General features: G+C 37.2%; 1 long non-coding RNA gene across 2 annotated transcripts in view; it reads right to left on the reverse strand.

Annotated features, from left to right (window-relative positions):
- Window positions 1-15,065, reverse strand: part of LOC147574878 (uncharacterized) — a 469,068-nt gene that overhangs the window by 67,260 nt on the left and 386,743 nt on the right. The window lies entirely within an intron of this gene.

Consider the following 15,065-nt stretch of genomic DNA (forward strand, 5'->3'; position numbering starts at 1 on the left):
ATTTCTAAGTTGGAAAAAATTTATTTTATTTTAGGTTTATTTATTTGAGAGAGACAGACAAAGTATAAGTGGAGGAGGGGCAGAGAGAGAGGGACAGAAAGAGAATCCCAAGCAGGCTCCACACTGTCAGCACAGAACCCAATGCGTAGCTCAAAACCATGAAACTGCTAGATCATGACCTGAGCTGAAATCAAGAGCTGGACGCTCAACCAACTGAGCCACCCAGATACCCCGGAAAAAAAATGTATTTTTAGTTTTATTTCATCAGTTTGTCAGTGAATGACATTCCTGCTTCCTCAAGTCTATCATGAGAACTTAGAAAAACAGATAAAATTAAATTTCGTAAACTGGGGTAGGCGAAACAAGTATTTTTTAATGCCCTTAATATTTATTTCTGTTTTAGTTGTCCTGTTTACAATTACACCCTATTACAGGGAGCTATTATGATTTTAATTGTTATGGTAATGCATTTGTGAAGATAGCTAAATTATGAAAAACAAAAGAAGGAAGAAAGGAAAGGAAGGGAAGAAAAAAGAAAAGAAAAGAAAAGAAAGGAAAAGAAAAGAAAAGAGTAAAGAAAAAAGAAAAGAAAAAAGAAAAGGAAAGGGAAGAATAGGAAAGGAAAGGAAAAGAAAGGAAAGGAAAGGAAAGGAAAGGAAAGGAAAGGAAAGGAAAGGAAAGGAAAGGAAAGGATGAAGGGAGGAAGGGAGGAAGGGAAGAAGGAAGGAATACTTTTGGAAATCAAAGAGTTAAGTTCTAATTCCAAATTTCACCTTGTTTGTAACTGACAATGATTCACAGTGTTTCCATCTTTATTTATTTTTTTTAATATGGAATTGTCAAATTGATTTCCATACAACACCCAGTGCTCATCCCAACAGATGCCCTCCTCAATGGCCATCACCCACTTTCCCCTCCCTCCCACTGCCCTTCAACCCTCAATTCATTCTCAGTCTTTAAGAGTCTCTTTATGGGGGTGCCTGGGTGGCTCAGTCGGCTGAGCATCCGACTTCGGTTCAGGTCATGATCTCGCGGTTTGTGAGTTTGAGTCCCGCGTTGGGCTCTGTGCTGACAGCTCAGAGCCTGGAGCCTGTCTCCCTCTCTCTCTGCCCCTCCCCTGCTCATGCTCTGTCTTTCCCTCTTTCTCAAAAATAAATAAACATTAAATTTTTTTTTTTAAAAAAAAGAGTCTCTGGGGCGCCTGGGTGCCGCAGTCGGTTAAGCGTCCGACTTCAGCCAGGTCACGATCTCGCGGTCTGGGAGTTCGAGCCCCGCGTCGGGCTCTGGGCTGATGGCTCAGAGCCTGGAGCCTGTTTCCGATTCTGTGTCTCCCTCTCTCTCTGTCCCTCCCCCATTCATGCTCTGTCTCTCTCTGTCCCAAAAATAAATAAACGTTGAAAAAAAAAAAATTAAAAAAAAAAAAAAAGAGTCTCTTATGGTTTGCCTCCCTCCCTCTCTAACTTTTTCCCTCCCCTTCCCTTCCTTCATGGTCTTCTGTCAAGTTTCTCAGGATCCACATTAGAGTGAAAACATACAGTATCTGTCTTTCTCTGTATGACTTATTTCAGTGTCTCCGTCTTTAAAGAGAAGACAATATGAGGCACCTGAGTGACTCAGTCCGTTAAGTGTCTGACTTCAGCTCAGATCATGATCTCATTCTTGAGTTCCATTACTGTGTTGGGCTCTGTGCTGACAGCTCAGAGCCTGGAGCCTGCTTTGGATTCTGTCTCCCTCTCTCTCTACCCCTCCCCCACTCATACTCTGTCTCTCCCTCTCAACAATAAATTAAAAAAATTTTAAAAATTGTGCTTTTATAGTCATTACTTCCTTGAATTCCTTTCTGTTTTTTATCATCCAAGTACACATCCTCAGACAGTAGAGTTTAATCTCACCTGATTAAAAAAAAAATTGTATATTTATCTTTTAGGCTTCTTTTAATCTATAGTTTCCCCTTCCACCTCTTTCTTTTTCTTCCAAGTTTCTGTGAAAGATCAAAGGCCATTTAATCTGTAGATTTTCTCACAATCTGATTTTTTTTTAATATTATAAACTCTGTAACATGCTCTTATGTCCACACTATTTCCTACTTGATCAGACTCAGGTTTTATCCACATTAAGTCCTTGACAAGGCTGTAGATGGCATCCTGTTCTTTCATCAGAAGGCACATAATACCTCATTTTCTCTCCTGTTATGGGATGTTAACATCAATGACGTTAATGGCCGTTGATGCTTATTGCAGATCCATTTATTCACTGGCAGTGTAAAATAGCGATTTTTGAATTCTATCATTTTATTTTCATTTATTAACTAAAATAATTTTATAAAGAGACATTTTCCTTGTAAAGAGAAACCATGCTTTATTTGCCTACCCAAAGTTATAGGAATATTGGACGGGAAAAATAAGTGCTTGTTGTTTTCTTGTTATTTGTTAGTTGACAAGATAATGAATCAGGTGCCTGTGATCCTGGAAAGGTAACCAACTGGCTTTTTAATATCATTCTGTACTCATCAATTTCAACATATTTTATAGGTTGCAATACACTGAAATTGGTATCTTAAAAGTCAAGTTGTTCCATCTTTAAACAGTGGGAGCTACTTGAAGTTATTCCCTGAGTTCTTTTGACATTATTTTTAGAGCTGTTGACATATTCTCTGCTATCTGATATGGCAGAATATTCCACACTTATCTTGTACATTTTCTTCTCCAGACCATGGATTCACCATTCCCCCCAGAAGCACTGGTTTCTTTTAATGGGACTTGGCATTTCAAGACTATAAAACTGAGCACTAAGGATGCTCATGGGTAGGGGTTATCATTATCTATAGACCTGTTCAGTACACAGACTTAGAAATACACACACACACACACACACACACACACACACACACACATACACACACACACAGTACATATACATGTATTTATATACACATGCACACATGTTTAATTTTTAAATGTAACTTATCTCATGAGTTTATTCTGGTATTTCCAATTCAAATATAGTACTACGTAGTTTCACTGATTTTTTTCCATGTTACACCCATATCTTTTTCTCCACTGACAACCTTGATTTCCATAAGCATATAATACGATAAAATTGAAATATCCCATATACTTTTTTAATGTTTATTTGCTTTTGAGATAAAGAGAGGGAGAGACAGAGGTTTGAGCAGGGGAGGGACAGAGAGAGGGAGACCCAGAATCCAAAGTAGGCTCCAAGCTCTGAGCTGTCAGCACGGAGCTCGATGCAGGGCTCCCTCTCATGAACTGCAAGATCATGTCCCGAGCTGAAGTTGGACACTTAACCAACTGAGCCACCCAGGAGCCCCAGAAATATCCCATAATTTTTTATTTGCCTTATCCAATGCCAAAAACATAATATATACAATAATAGTCTCGGAAAAACAGTACACATATAACTAATATTCTATAGTTTTTCATTTTTTTATTCCATTTTATAAAAACATTAGTATAAAAATACTGTCATCACTGATTATAATCCTAATATATTTAATTTTGTTTTTGCATATGCTATTTCCATTCTCCCTCCCATTTTCTTAATAGTTTTTCTACATCCACATTGTCAAAATATACATAAATTATGCCATAAATATATATTCACTCCCTTTTAGCCCTCATTTAATTTTAGTTTTGTAGATACATAAACTTAATGCTCAAAACTACATCTTGATATCAATGATTCTCTGGGCATTTTGCTCATATGAAGCTTTTCTCTAGTAGACTCCTTAGGAAGAACTCAGTAGGAAAAATTCACTTAGCTCTTCCATTTCAATAAATATTTTGAATGCCTTTTACGCTTGAACATAAGTTTTACTGGAAATATCTTTGGCTTGCATTTTTATTTCCCTGAATATTTTAAATGTTATTCTATTTGTTTTTCTGGCATAAGACATTGATGTTAAAATGTCTGATAACAATCTAATTTAATCTTCCCTTGAAGTCATGTGCATTTTTACCTAAGCCTAAAGAAATTTTCATTTTTAAACTCCATAATTTTATAAGAAAAATCTGATTTTGGCTATCCTGAATCACAATTCTCAGGTATCTAGTATGGTCTTTAAATGTGTATTTTCAAATCTTTTTTTTTAGGACACTTTTTTGGAATTATAATTTTTATTATTTATTCCATTTGTTGGCTTTGGTTTATTTCTTCAGGCATTCCTATCATCTGTAGAATAGATCTTTTTTTCTATCTTCAATTGTTTTTGGCATGCTGTCATTTTCTAAAATGTTCTGCTCCTTATTCTATCTTTTTAATGGAATTAAAAATCATTACTTTTATGTTGCTCATTTTAATTTTAGTTTCTCTAAACTTTTAGGAGTGATCTTGGACTTGATAGCTTTCTAACTTCACAAAGCTTCCTCTTCTGTTGGTTTTCAGTAGGGTTACTTCTGGTGGCTTGCTTTCTGAATTGTCTTCGCTCTGTTACCCTTCCTGACTTTTAACTCAACTTTTTTTCCCTTGACTCTACTGTTGTTGTCAAGTTCTGTATTGATTCCATGCCCAGAGATTTCTCTGCCATGTGGGGCACTGTTGAAGAAGAGCGCTCTGGCTGTTCAATTTTGAGAGTTCACTAGGTCTAGATCATTCTATTCCTTCCAGACCTTCTCACTGTGTGCCACTTGTACTCATTGGTGATTGGAGTGGGTAAAACCCAATCTCTTGTTAGCAAGGTCCACTGTCCCTTCCAGGTTAATATCTCCAATTCTCTGGAGGTTCTTCTATTATAGGTCCCCAGTCTCCCCACTGTTTTCCTCTCCTAGTTGCTGCACAGATGCTGATAACACCTCTTGTGGCTACCGGTGTTTTATCCTCACCTGCTTGTATGCCACTGTAAAAGTTAGCCATATATTTTTGCTTTTGATATCTGTTTTGTCTGTCAGTTTTTTATGGGAATTTGGGATAATACAAATGTCTGCTTCCCCTGTCATCCTGTCTTCCTAGAATTCCACGCTGCGGTCCTCAGTACACTGCAGGTTTTCATTACGTGTGCAATTAGTTTTAACTGAATAACAAAGTGAATGATAAGTTAGGAAAATTCTAAGTCTTAAGTCTTTATTAATATATATTGGCATAAGTTATAGCATACATTGTTTATGCAGGTACTCATATGTAGATATGTAGTATGGCATAAGAGAAAATAGAACATATGGAGGAGAGAGAGTAGTGTGATTGTCATTTATTAGCATAAATTTTACCCACAAAAAAATGGTAGATGTTCGCAGAAGTCACTGTTGGTCAGATAAAAGGACCGAGTCTCTGCCACTAGCTTTACCCTCTTTTACTCTGGTTTTGTATATTCAAAATCATCCTGGCTTAATGGAAAAGGTAAAAGACATTGATTTAGACAGAGACAAGGATCGCCTAACTATATGTATTCTCATTAGCCAAGTGCTCAAGGCCATTTGCTATCAACCTGATCTTATCACCAAGTCTTACAAATTACCTAACTACCAATTGGTCTCATCTTAAAAGGAAACCTTGTCTGAGGCTTACTTCTTCTTTGATTTGTATATTAAAAGTTCCTCCTATATACCTGTGATCTGTTTATATAGGACTGTAGAAAGATCCCACTAATGAGTACCAGTTCATTAAAAGATCAGCCTCATGAATTAAACTCAGTGAGAATAAATATAAAATGGAAAAACGACATCTTGGTAGAAATAACCTGCATTAAAAGAAACGCTGTTAAAATCTCTTTCAACATTGATTCATTACATTCTAGCATTTAATATTACAGGTAGTATACCTGACGCTGGTCTGGCTATCTTCTATTTCTGTGACTGAGATCCTTCCCCCAACTCTCTTTTTTTCTACTTCTTCATTCTTAGTTAGTTAGTTAGTTAGTTAGTTAGTTAGTTAGTTGTGAGAGCAGGTAACATGTAGGTCATAAGTATGAGATTTGGAACCAGACGTTATTTAGTGTCCCACTAAGTAAAAAACCATTTAAAACATGTGGGTCCTGGGGTGCCTGGGTGGCTCAGCTGGTTAAGCTTCTGATTTCCATCTTGATTTCTGCTCAGGTCATGATGTTATGGTTCCTAAATTTGAGACCCAATGTCAGTATGGAGCCTGCTTGGGATTCTCTCCCTCTCTCTCTCTGCCCCTCCCCTGTTCTCTCTCTCTCTCTCAAAATAAATAAATAAACTTAAAAAAAAAGAAAATAGAAACAAAAAAAAGATGTGAGGCCCAAGGGAATTTACTTGACCTCTCTAATCCTTAATTTTCTCATCAATAAAGTGGGAATAAAACTGCACCTCATACTCAGAAGGTTATGAAGTTCAGTGATATGACATATTTAAAGGGATTAATAGCAAGCATTTATCCAAGGTTACCTATTACAATGCTTTATTATTATTATTATTATTATTATTATTATTACTGTTCTTTTTTTTAATTTTTATTTAAATTCCAGTTAGTTAACATATAGTGTAATATTAGTCTCAAGTGTACAATTTAGTGATTCGACACTTCCATATAATATCCAGTGCTCATCACAACAAGTGCCCTCCTTAATCCTCATCACCTTTTTAACCCATCCCCCCACCCACTTCCCCTCATCAGTTTTTTCTCTATAGCTATGAGTCTGTTTCTTGGTTTGTGTCTCTCTCTCTCTCTTTTTCCCCTGTGCTCATTTGTTGTGTTTCTTAAATTCCACATATGAGTGAAATCATATGGTATTTGTCCTTCTCTGACTTACTTCATTTAGCATAACAATCTCTAGCTCCATCCATGTAGTTGCAAATGGAAAAATTATCATCACTTTTTATCTTTATAATTCTAAAATTTGGGGGCACCTGGGTGGCTCAGTTGGTTAAGCTTCCAACTCTTGATTTTGGCTCAGGTCATGCTCCCAGGGTCATGAGATCAAGTCCTGTATCAGGCTCTGTGCTGACAGTGTGGAGCCTGCTTGAGATTTTCTCTCTCCCTCTCTGCCTCTCCCCAGCTCATGCGCTCTCTCTCTCTCTCCCTATCAATGAATAAATTAACATTTTTTAAAAATTCCACAATTTCTCGAGGATATATCTAAATGTAAATCTTTTTAGTAACCATGAGCATCTAGGCAAAACCTTTAATTTATGCATATCATATAAATTATCATATTTTATTGGCATAACATTTTTATTTGTTTCTATTTATGAAAGAAATGAATACTCCAGGAAAGAAGGGAGTATATCTACTTTGTACTACTGCAACTTATATCTAGCACATGCCCTACAGACACCCAGTGAATATATGAATACATGAGTAAATGATTTAACAATTTATTTTCTCAAATGTCTAGATATGAGGAAGGAGATTCCTTGCATAACAAATAGAATATCACTTTAGCTCATTTGTAAATTAAGACATTGGCATCTGGTTTATACATCTGCCTCCTATGGTTGATTATTATGAGTAAGTAACCTCATTTTGGTCCCCTTTGAGTAGTTGATAAAATCCAGCTCCTCATCCTGGAAAATTCAGTCAGACCTCGGTCTCAGGTAATATTCTGAAAAAACATGCAGCCGAAGGTACTGCCTGAGCAGTTCTCGGGCTTTCTTTCCTCTGACATCTTTACTATTAGCTGTGCCCCTTTTGAAAATCAGTCTTTTCAGGCAAGAAACTCTGCAGCTAACCACTGAAGACCAGTTGCATGTACATAACATCAGCATCACTTTTGGCTACTTCTGAGCACACATGAATAAGCAGTAAAATGAGACCCCAGCTTAGCAATTCTTCAGTAAATGAATGGGAAACCATGCTCTAGGCAGTTATTGATATTACTAAATGGCCCTTGAAAATTGCCCACTGGAGCTGAAAGCACACCCTGTTTCTTCTAGGCCTTGCATTTTCTTTAACTCTCCTTTTTTGGCCTATCTGTACTCTTGCTAAGGAATGATAGGTTTTATAAGCAAGGCAGCAGCCCACTGGATACACACTCCCAGATGATACTCAGGAAAAAAAGTTAACTTCAAAACTGTATCCCATGGAGATAAATACAAACAGCCAAGAAGGAGTTCTTAGGCTCACATAGTTGAGTAATATGCTTAAGTTGGCACTGCTATCAATTTATAAGGTGAACTCAGATCTTTTTAATCCGATTCACCCACAATGGCATGTTACTGAAATGGAGCTGAGGTTCAAGCCTCTTGATTCTAAACTCCTTCCATAATATCATGTTGCCTTCAGAGAGGAGTGAGGAAATGCCATTGAAAAAAAAAAATCAAATAGAAATGGAGTGCTCAGTTACGTTAGACATAAAGCAATAAAACTGACCTACATGCAAAGATGGTGTTTGAAGAATAGCTATTTATATAGGGTGAAGGATACTGTTCACTGTTTACATAGGAAAAGAAAATTTGGTGTGATTGGTGATGATGATGATGATGATGATTTTGCTATTAATGTACTGAAATTTTCAGATTGCCCCTATTTAATGGTGGGCTGTATATTGAATAATTCCTCCCAAATCCCATAGCTGGAAGCCTGCATCTTTCATGCAAACCTTTTAGGTTTATCTATTATTCATGCTGCTTGTTTGCAAAATATTATTGATTATTCACTGTTTGGCTAAATAGTAACATGATATTTTCATTTTCAATGAAAACCCCTGGCAAATACTTTAAGTACAAAATTAGATTGTGGAGGGCATTATATAAAGGGCAACTCAACTGGGGAGAAGGCTGAATATGAAGAACTAAACAAAATGAGCTTTATGTTAAGTGTAGATAATATTTCTCAATCATCAAGAGTCTCATGGAACTCAAAATGCATACTTAATTATTTTAAAGGAAATCCAGTTTACCTTGAAAATTATAAAATATGATAACCAAGTGACACTCTTATAAATATAATTAAGTTTAAACTTTTTGATGGTTGAAAGAAATTCTGTGAACGTCATTTTCAGTTTGTTACATTATTCTCTCACATTTATTTATTTATTTATCTCTTACTTTTTATAAAGATAAGACTTAAGACTTTTTTTTAATTTTTTTTTTTTACATTTATTTATTTTTGAGACAGAGAGAGACAGAGCATGAACAGGGGAGGGTCAGAGAGAGGGAGACACAGAATCTGAAACAGGCTCCAGGCTCTGAGCTGTCAGCACAGAATCCGACGCGGGGCTCGAACTCACAGACCGCGAGATCATGACCTGAGCCGAAGTCGGCCGCTTAACCGACTGAGCCACCCAAGCGAGCCTTAAGACATTTTTTTAAGCACCTGGAAGCTTGATCTTTCTATTGTTATTTTGATAACAGAATATGAACTCTATAGCAAAAACAACTTCCTATTCTCATAAAGTTTTTTTACACCACATAATATATACATCTTAACTCTGCAGGAACAAGTTTGGATAACTCTTCCTAAAACAATTCTCTAAATAGCAAAATATAAGTGGGGGTGGGAACACCTTCTCCTGAAATAAAATACATCTTTTGTATTTGCTATTAGTTGAATTTACTTGGTCAATGCTGTCCACAAAAATCTTATGTTCGGTTGAAGAAAAAAAGTTGGGATTCCTTTACATACATATATGTGTCTATACATATGTGCACATGTATACATATACGTCATAGAAAAACAACATTGGTATATTTTCTTTTATTACTGATACCATTGATGTGTATGTTTTTTTTTTTTTTATTAAATTTTTTTTTTCAACATTTATTTATTTTTGGGACAGAGAGAGACAGAGCATGAATGGGGGAGGGGCAGAGAGAGAGGGAGACACAGAATAGGAAACAGGCTCCAGGCTCCGAGCCATCAGCCCAGAGCCCGACGCGGGGCTCGAACTCACAGACCGCGAGATCGTGACCTGGCCGAAGTCGGACGCTTAACCAACTGCGCCACCCAGGCGCCCCTGATGTGTATGTTTTAAAAGACAACCGGCCAACTCTGAACTAAAGTAAAGCAGAGCACTTAAATTTTTCTGGCACTAGAGGTCACTAAAACCAGATTACAGATGAGTGACTACATTTCTGCTAAATCCACAGAGAGAGCGCATAGTTAAATCTCACAGCATCCAGTCAAGTGAACTCTAGTTTTTGGAATATCCAAAGAATAACACAAAGCATTGCAAAATTAAAACATACGATAGGGAATCAATCAACAAAACTGTAGATTTTCAAAGCAAATAAATAAAAAGGAAATTTTATGTTTTCCCCTAAGTTTAACAGCTGTGTACATTCATTCAAAATGAACCCTTAACCTTTGGACCCTTAACCTTTGCTACTTATGTGTTTTGCATTTCAAGATCACATAGGAGCAAGTGTTAAGTAAGTAAATTATTTGTGAACACTTTTTTAGTACACCTGGCAATAAACATGTTAATTGGGTCAAGGAAGACAGAGTGGAGGAGAAGGGTAAGGAGGGGAGAAGAGTGGAGAGCAGTGAGGAGAGGGACTAGTGAGGCATGTTGGAGATATTGCTGCTGCTGCTGCCATCAAACTGACCACAAGTGACGCTACAGAGCAATGAGCTGTGTCTTGCAAAGACCAGCCTTGCTTGGCAGCCACTGACAACTGACCTAATTCTAGATTCTCTATGTTTTAGCATAGGAGACTTCCTGGGTCTTGGGCTGGTAAACACCACCATTTTCTAAAGGCTTTTTGTTGTGGCTCCCCAGCACCATCACTTGATTTTGAGAAAGCAGACTGTTGGCTTACTCCCTTCAAATAGAGGAGTTATTTCCATTTGTGATGATCACTGCTACGTGCACCAGGTTTCTTAGCTCCAAAGATAGTGGAAATATCTACACTTAGTTTCTGAATCATTACAATGAATGACTTGCCTTATAGTTTCCTCAATGGCCTCTTTAAATACCAGAATGGTTTAGAAGTCAAGAGAGATCCTCGATCACTTATATTCTAGGTGTCATGAAGAAGGGCCCAAACCTCTTTTGGCCCAAATACCCTGAGCACTGAATGAGGTAACTGGACTATGCAGATTCTAATATTATAAATCTAATGTATATTGAGTCAAAGAGTCCTGCCTCAGAATTGCATAATTGAATTCTGCTAAGAGCTATTAAAGAAATGATTCTGGTGGAATTTTCATGACTGATAACAAGTGGTATATCTCAGCTCATTCTCTCTGTAAAGATACTGGCCATTCTGAAATTTTATATTTTCTAATATTTCATATGTTTGAGAAAGAACTTTTTTAAAAAGTTAACTGGTTATGCCATTAGAGCCTTACTAGTGGTATCTTTAAAGAGCAAAAGGAAAAATATTCAAACATCATATAGCTCTTATTTTGCTTCAAAATCCAGAAGAATATTTGAGATGCCCAAGGACAGGCATCAGCACTCACCATGTCACTGGTACCTGGCTAACAGTAAGCACGCAGAGAGTGTGTGCTTGATGGAGTCACCAGATAGAGTCAGCATGTTTATTACTGACTTGATGATGACTATTCTTTATGGATTCTGAGGAAGTCAGTTTATGATATCTCTTTGTTCTAAGTCAAAATTTAACCATGAATGAGCCCTGCCTTTTTGGGGAAGAGTAGGCTTATGTTAGGAGAAGAGCCAAGTGCCCACAATATGGGGAAAGAAGAGAGAACACAGCGCATATGAGGTTATCGTGATATCCCCTCTCTTTCTTCACTTTCTGCATCTTACATTCTATGTGATAGTCTATAAATCAGACTAATAAAAACTTTATTTTACAGAAACTCTGAATTAAAGTAATTGATGCTAAACCTTAACATCTAGTAACAGTCACTTTATACAGCCCTGCCTTTCCTATAGAATTATTGAAAAAAAACAACAACTAAATAATACGTGGAAATTTCAAAAGGCCAAAAGGATGGTTATTCAAATTCAACATTCAATTGTTACTAAATTAACCTGTAGCTATAATCCTTCCATACAGTATTTAAATCTGCTCAAAAGGAAAAATATATAAAGAGATATTTTCAGCAGGTGAGCTTGTGGAAACTCTTTCCTTCCATGCACCCTCACTTCCTCTATCCATTCCACAAAAATTGTATGGGCCCACTGTGTGCCAGGCACCATAGGTTCAGAAAATGCAACAATGAGATAAACAGACACTGCCCTGCTCCCACAGAGGTTACTGTAAACAAGAGAAGACTGTCAATCAAGTAAACAAGCATTAATGATGAAATGAGATTCATGCCAGGACAGAGAAATACAGGGACCCCAGCAAATCCAGTAACACAGACGCCTCTTCCCTTTTTGGACAGTTTAGAACATAGAAGTCATTCCATAAATATGTGTTGGATTACACATGCTGAGCAATTGGGACTGAATGAAAACATTCATCACTGGAGAAGAAAGGGAGGCTCAGACTGTTTAAATAATTTTTCTAATATTGACCTCTTTATGCATTAGGCCAAGAATCATGTGCCTGGGTAAAAGTTATGAGGAGCAGGTGAGCAGGGCCCTGTTGGGAGATACTTAACCACCAATCTTCACTCACAGGAACTAAAATCTCTATGCCATTTTGTGAGCTGTTGAAAGATGGAATGAGAGCTCGCATGAGGATAAAAGAGAGATAAGGTGATATGATATCAAGTATGGGGAAAACAAAGGTTACTTCAGCTCAAACTGTACAGCAGTGAGCTATCTTTTGCCCATCAATTCTCCAAAAAGATGTATTTTGATTTCACTATTTCAATATTAGTAAGTCATAGGCAAAGGGCACCCTACTTTGGGAAAAGAGGTATGCGGGCATAAGTAGAGGACGATCTCCCATGAATCTCTTTTTGTTTTCTTTTTGTTACGGGACAGAGAATAAGACAGGGAAAATCTCGTTAAATGGCACAGGGGTTTGTTGGAAATTTGTGACCCATCAGGGGCTGAGCTGCTTTCATTAAGTCTCATCTATAACTGTGCTTGCTCAGAGAAGCTGACGAAACAAGTGACTTCCACATGTAGGATAGTTCATAAATTCAAGCTACTGAATCCATCTTTATTTTATTTTAAAATCCTGATTTATCTCTTTCTGACAGCACATCCCACAGTTCCTTTTGGCTTCTTGCTACATTAGAGAGCAATCATGAACGTCAAGTTTTGATGGGCACCATGAGGACCCTTCTCTACCATCCACAGTCCATGTGGGTCTTTCTGATATGATTGATTGTGGCACAGAGGCATTCTCCATATAAAGATTAATTGCTTCAGCAATTATTCATTACTAAATGGTTGACTGTGACTCCACAATTTTGAGTCTTACTTAAGCAAGCAGTTCCGATGTTAGGTTTATTCACTTTCTCCCCTCTCTTTTTAACTAGCATATATTCATGTTATTTTTATATTTTACATTTAGGTTAAATATTTCCTTTTGCCTATCTAGGTGAGATTCTAGCAAGGCCTCCATAAGTCATAAAGAACAGGATGCACTAAAGAATTGATGTGAATTTTCTCTTCAATAACTCTGGAAAAAATATTTATGGCAAGGCTACGAATCAATGTGGTCAAGGAAAAAAGGGAAATCTTGTATGGTTTGTTGCCTCCTTTTTCCTTTAATGCAAACACATAAAAGTACTATAAATGAGTCAACACTGTAAAGTTATTTTCCACATTTAATTCTCTCAGAGTGCCACTGAGTGGGACTAGATCCTGATGAAATGCAAGAAGTTAAGAGAAACTAAAAGAACTGCATACAAATTGTTTCCAGCACATTTAGAAAGGCCAGAGCATAAGCCACCTTACTTTTGAAAAGTGAAAAGCAAGCTTTTACTTAAGATTGCTCTTGATGAAATACCCTAGGGCCAAGGTTAAAAATTTTCAACTTGTTCTACAAAAACAAAACAAAACAAAAAGTCTCTGGGTTCTCTTCATAAGTTACTCTTTGGTAGCTATAAAAGGTATTTTTTAATTTACTATTTTCTTAAGGAAGTGCCTTAGAGCTAGAAGACATATCTATTAAGAACACAGGAATGATACATTTAAAAAGAGTATGTATAAAGATTTAGATTCAGAAGATAGTGAACATTCTGCATCTGTGGACAATATATAGCTGTACATGGAGGAGGAAAAAAAAGTTAATTCCAGTTAAGATCACATGGAAGAAAAGGTGAAACAGGAAGCATAAAACCCAGATCTATTCTCAGACCACTAAATACTTGACTCTACAATCTTTAAAATATGCTTGTGGGGCGCCTGGGTGGCGCAGTCGGTTGAGCGTCCAACTTCAGCCAGGTCACGATCTCGCGGTCCGGGAGTTCGAGCCCCGCGTCGGGCTCTGGGCTGATGGCTCAGAGCCTGGAGCCTGTTTCCGATTCTGTGTCTCCCTCTCTCTCTGCCCCTCGCCCGTTCATGCTCTGTCTCTCTCTGTCCCAAAAATAAATAAACGTTGAAAAAAAGAAATAAAATAAAATAAAATATGCTTGTGCTTTAAAACTTACAAATGGTCACCAATGCATCTGTTGTATAAGGTTCTGTAGTGCACAAACTAAATAAATTGATCAGTTTTACCGGGATGTAGGGAAAGGAATATCTAGCTAGCTTTCATTAGTTTTTTGGGGGGAGGGAAACTGTATTTGTTTTTTGTTTTGTTTTGTTTGGTTTGGTTTTTAGTGTGTACTCACCATAGAATGAGTACAAAGCACGGCATTATTAACTATTATATATATTCCATGATAGATTAGCATTTTGCCTTTGGACAGCTTTTTCCATCGTTTAGATAGTTGGGGTCTGGTTCATCCCACATTCCCTCTCTGTCTTGTACAGCGGGGCAACAATCGATCTGTGCTCATTGCTGTGCTATCTTGACACAGTTCACAATGCAAAACATCTGGGGCTACTGATGAGTCCACATATTGAAAAACTATGCATTGACCCCTGAGGAGTACTTTTCATTATATTTTAAAATAAGAATCACTTCATCTGAATAGACAGCTTACCGATTATTTAACTTGAAGAGAATAAATGAGTGTATGAACCAGAGAACAGAACCCTCCATTGCGCTACCACATTCACGGTGACAGTAACAAGTGCACAATGTCACCTGTGAAAGTCACTTGTGTGGGCCTTAGAGTGCATTTCTGAACTACTAATGCAGGCCACAGGTTTCCTTTTTTTTTAATTTTCT

The sequence above is a fragment of the Puma concolor genome, chromosome D4, assembly GCF_028749965.1.
Source record: "Puma concolor isolate L17-30 chromosome D4, mPumCon1.1.hap2, whole genome shotgun sequence".
Lineage (NCBI taxonomy): Eukaryota > Metazoa > Chordata > Mammalia > Carnivora > Felidae > Puma > Puma concolor.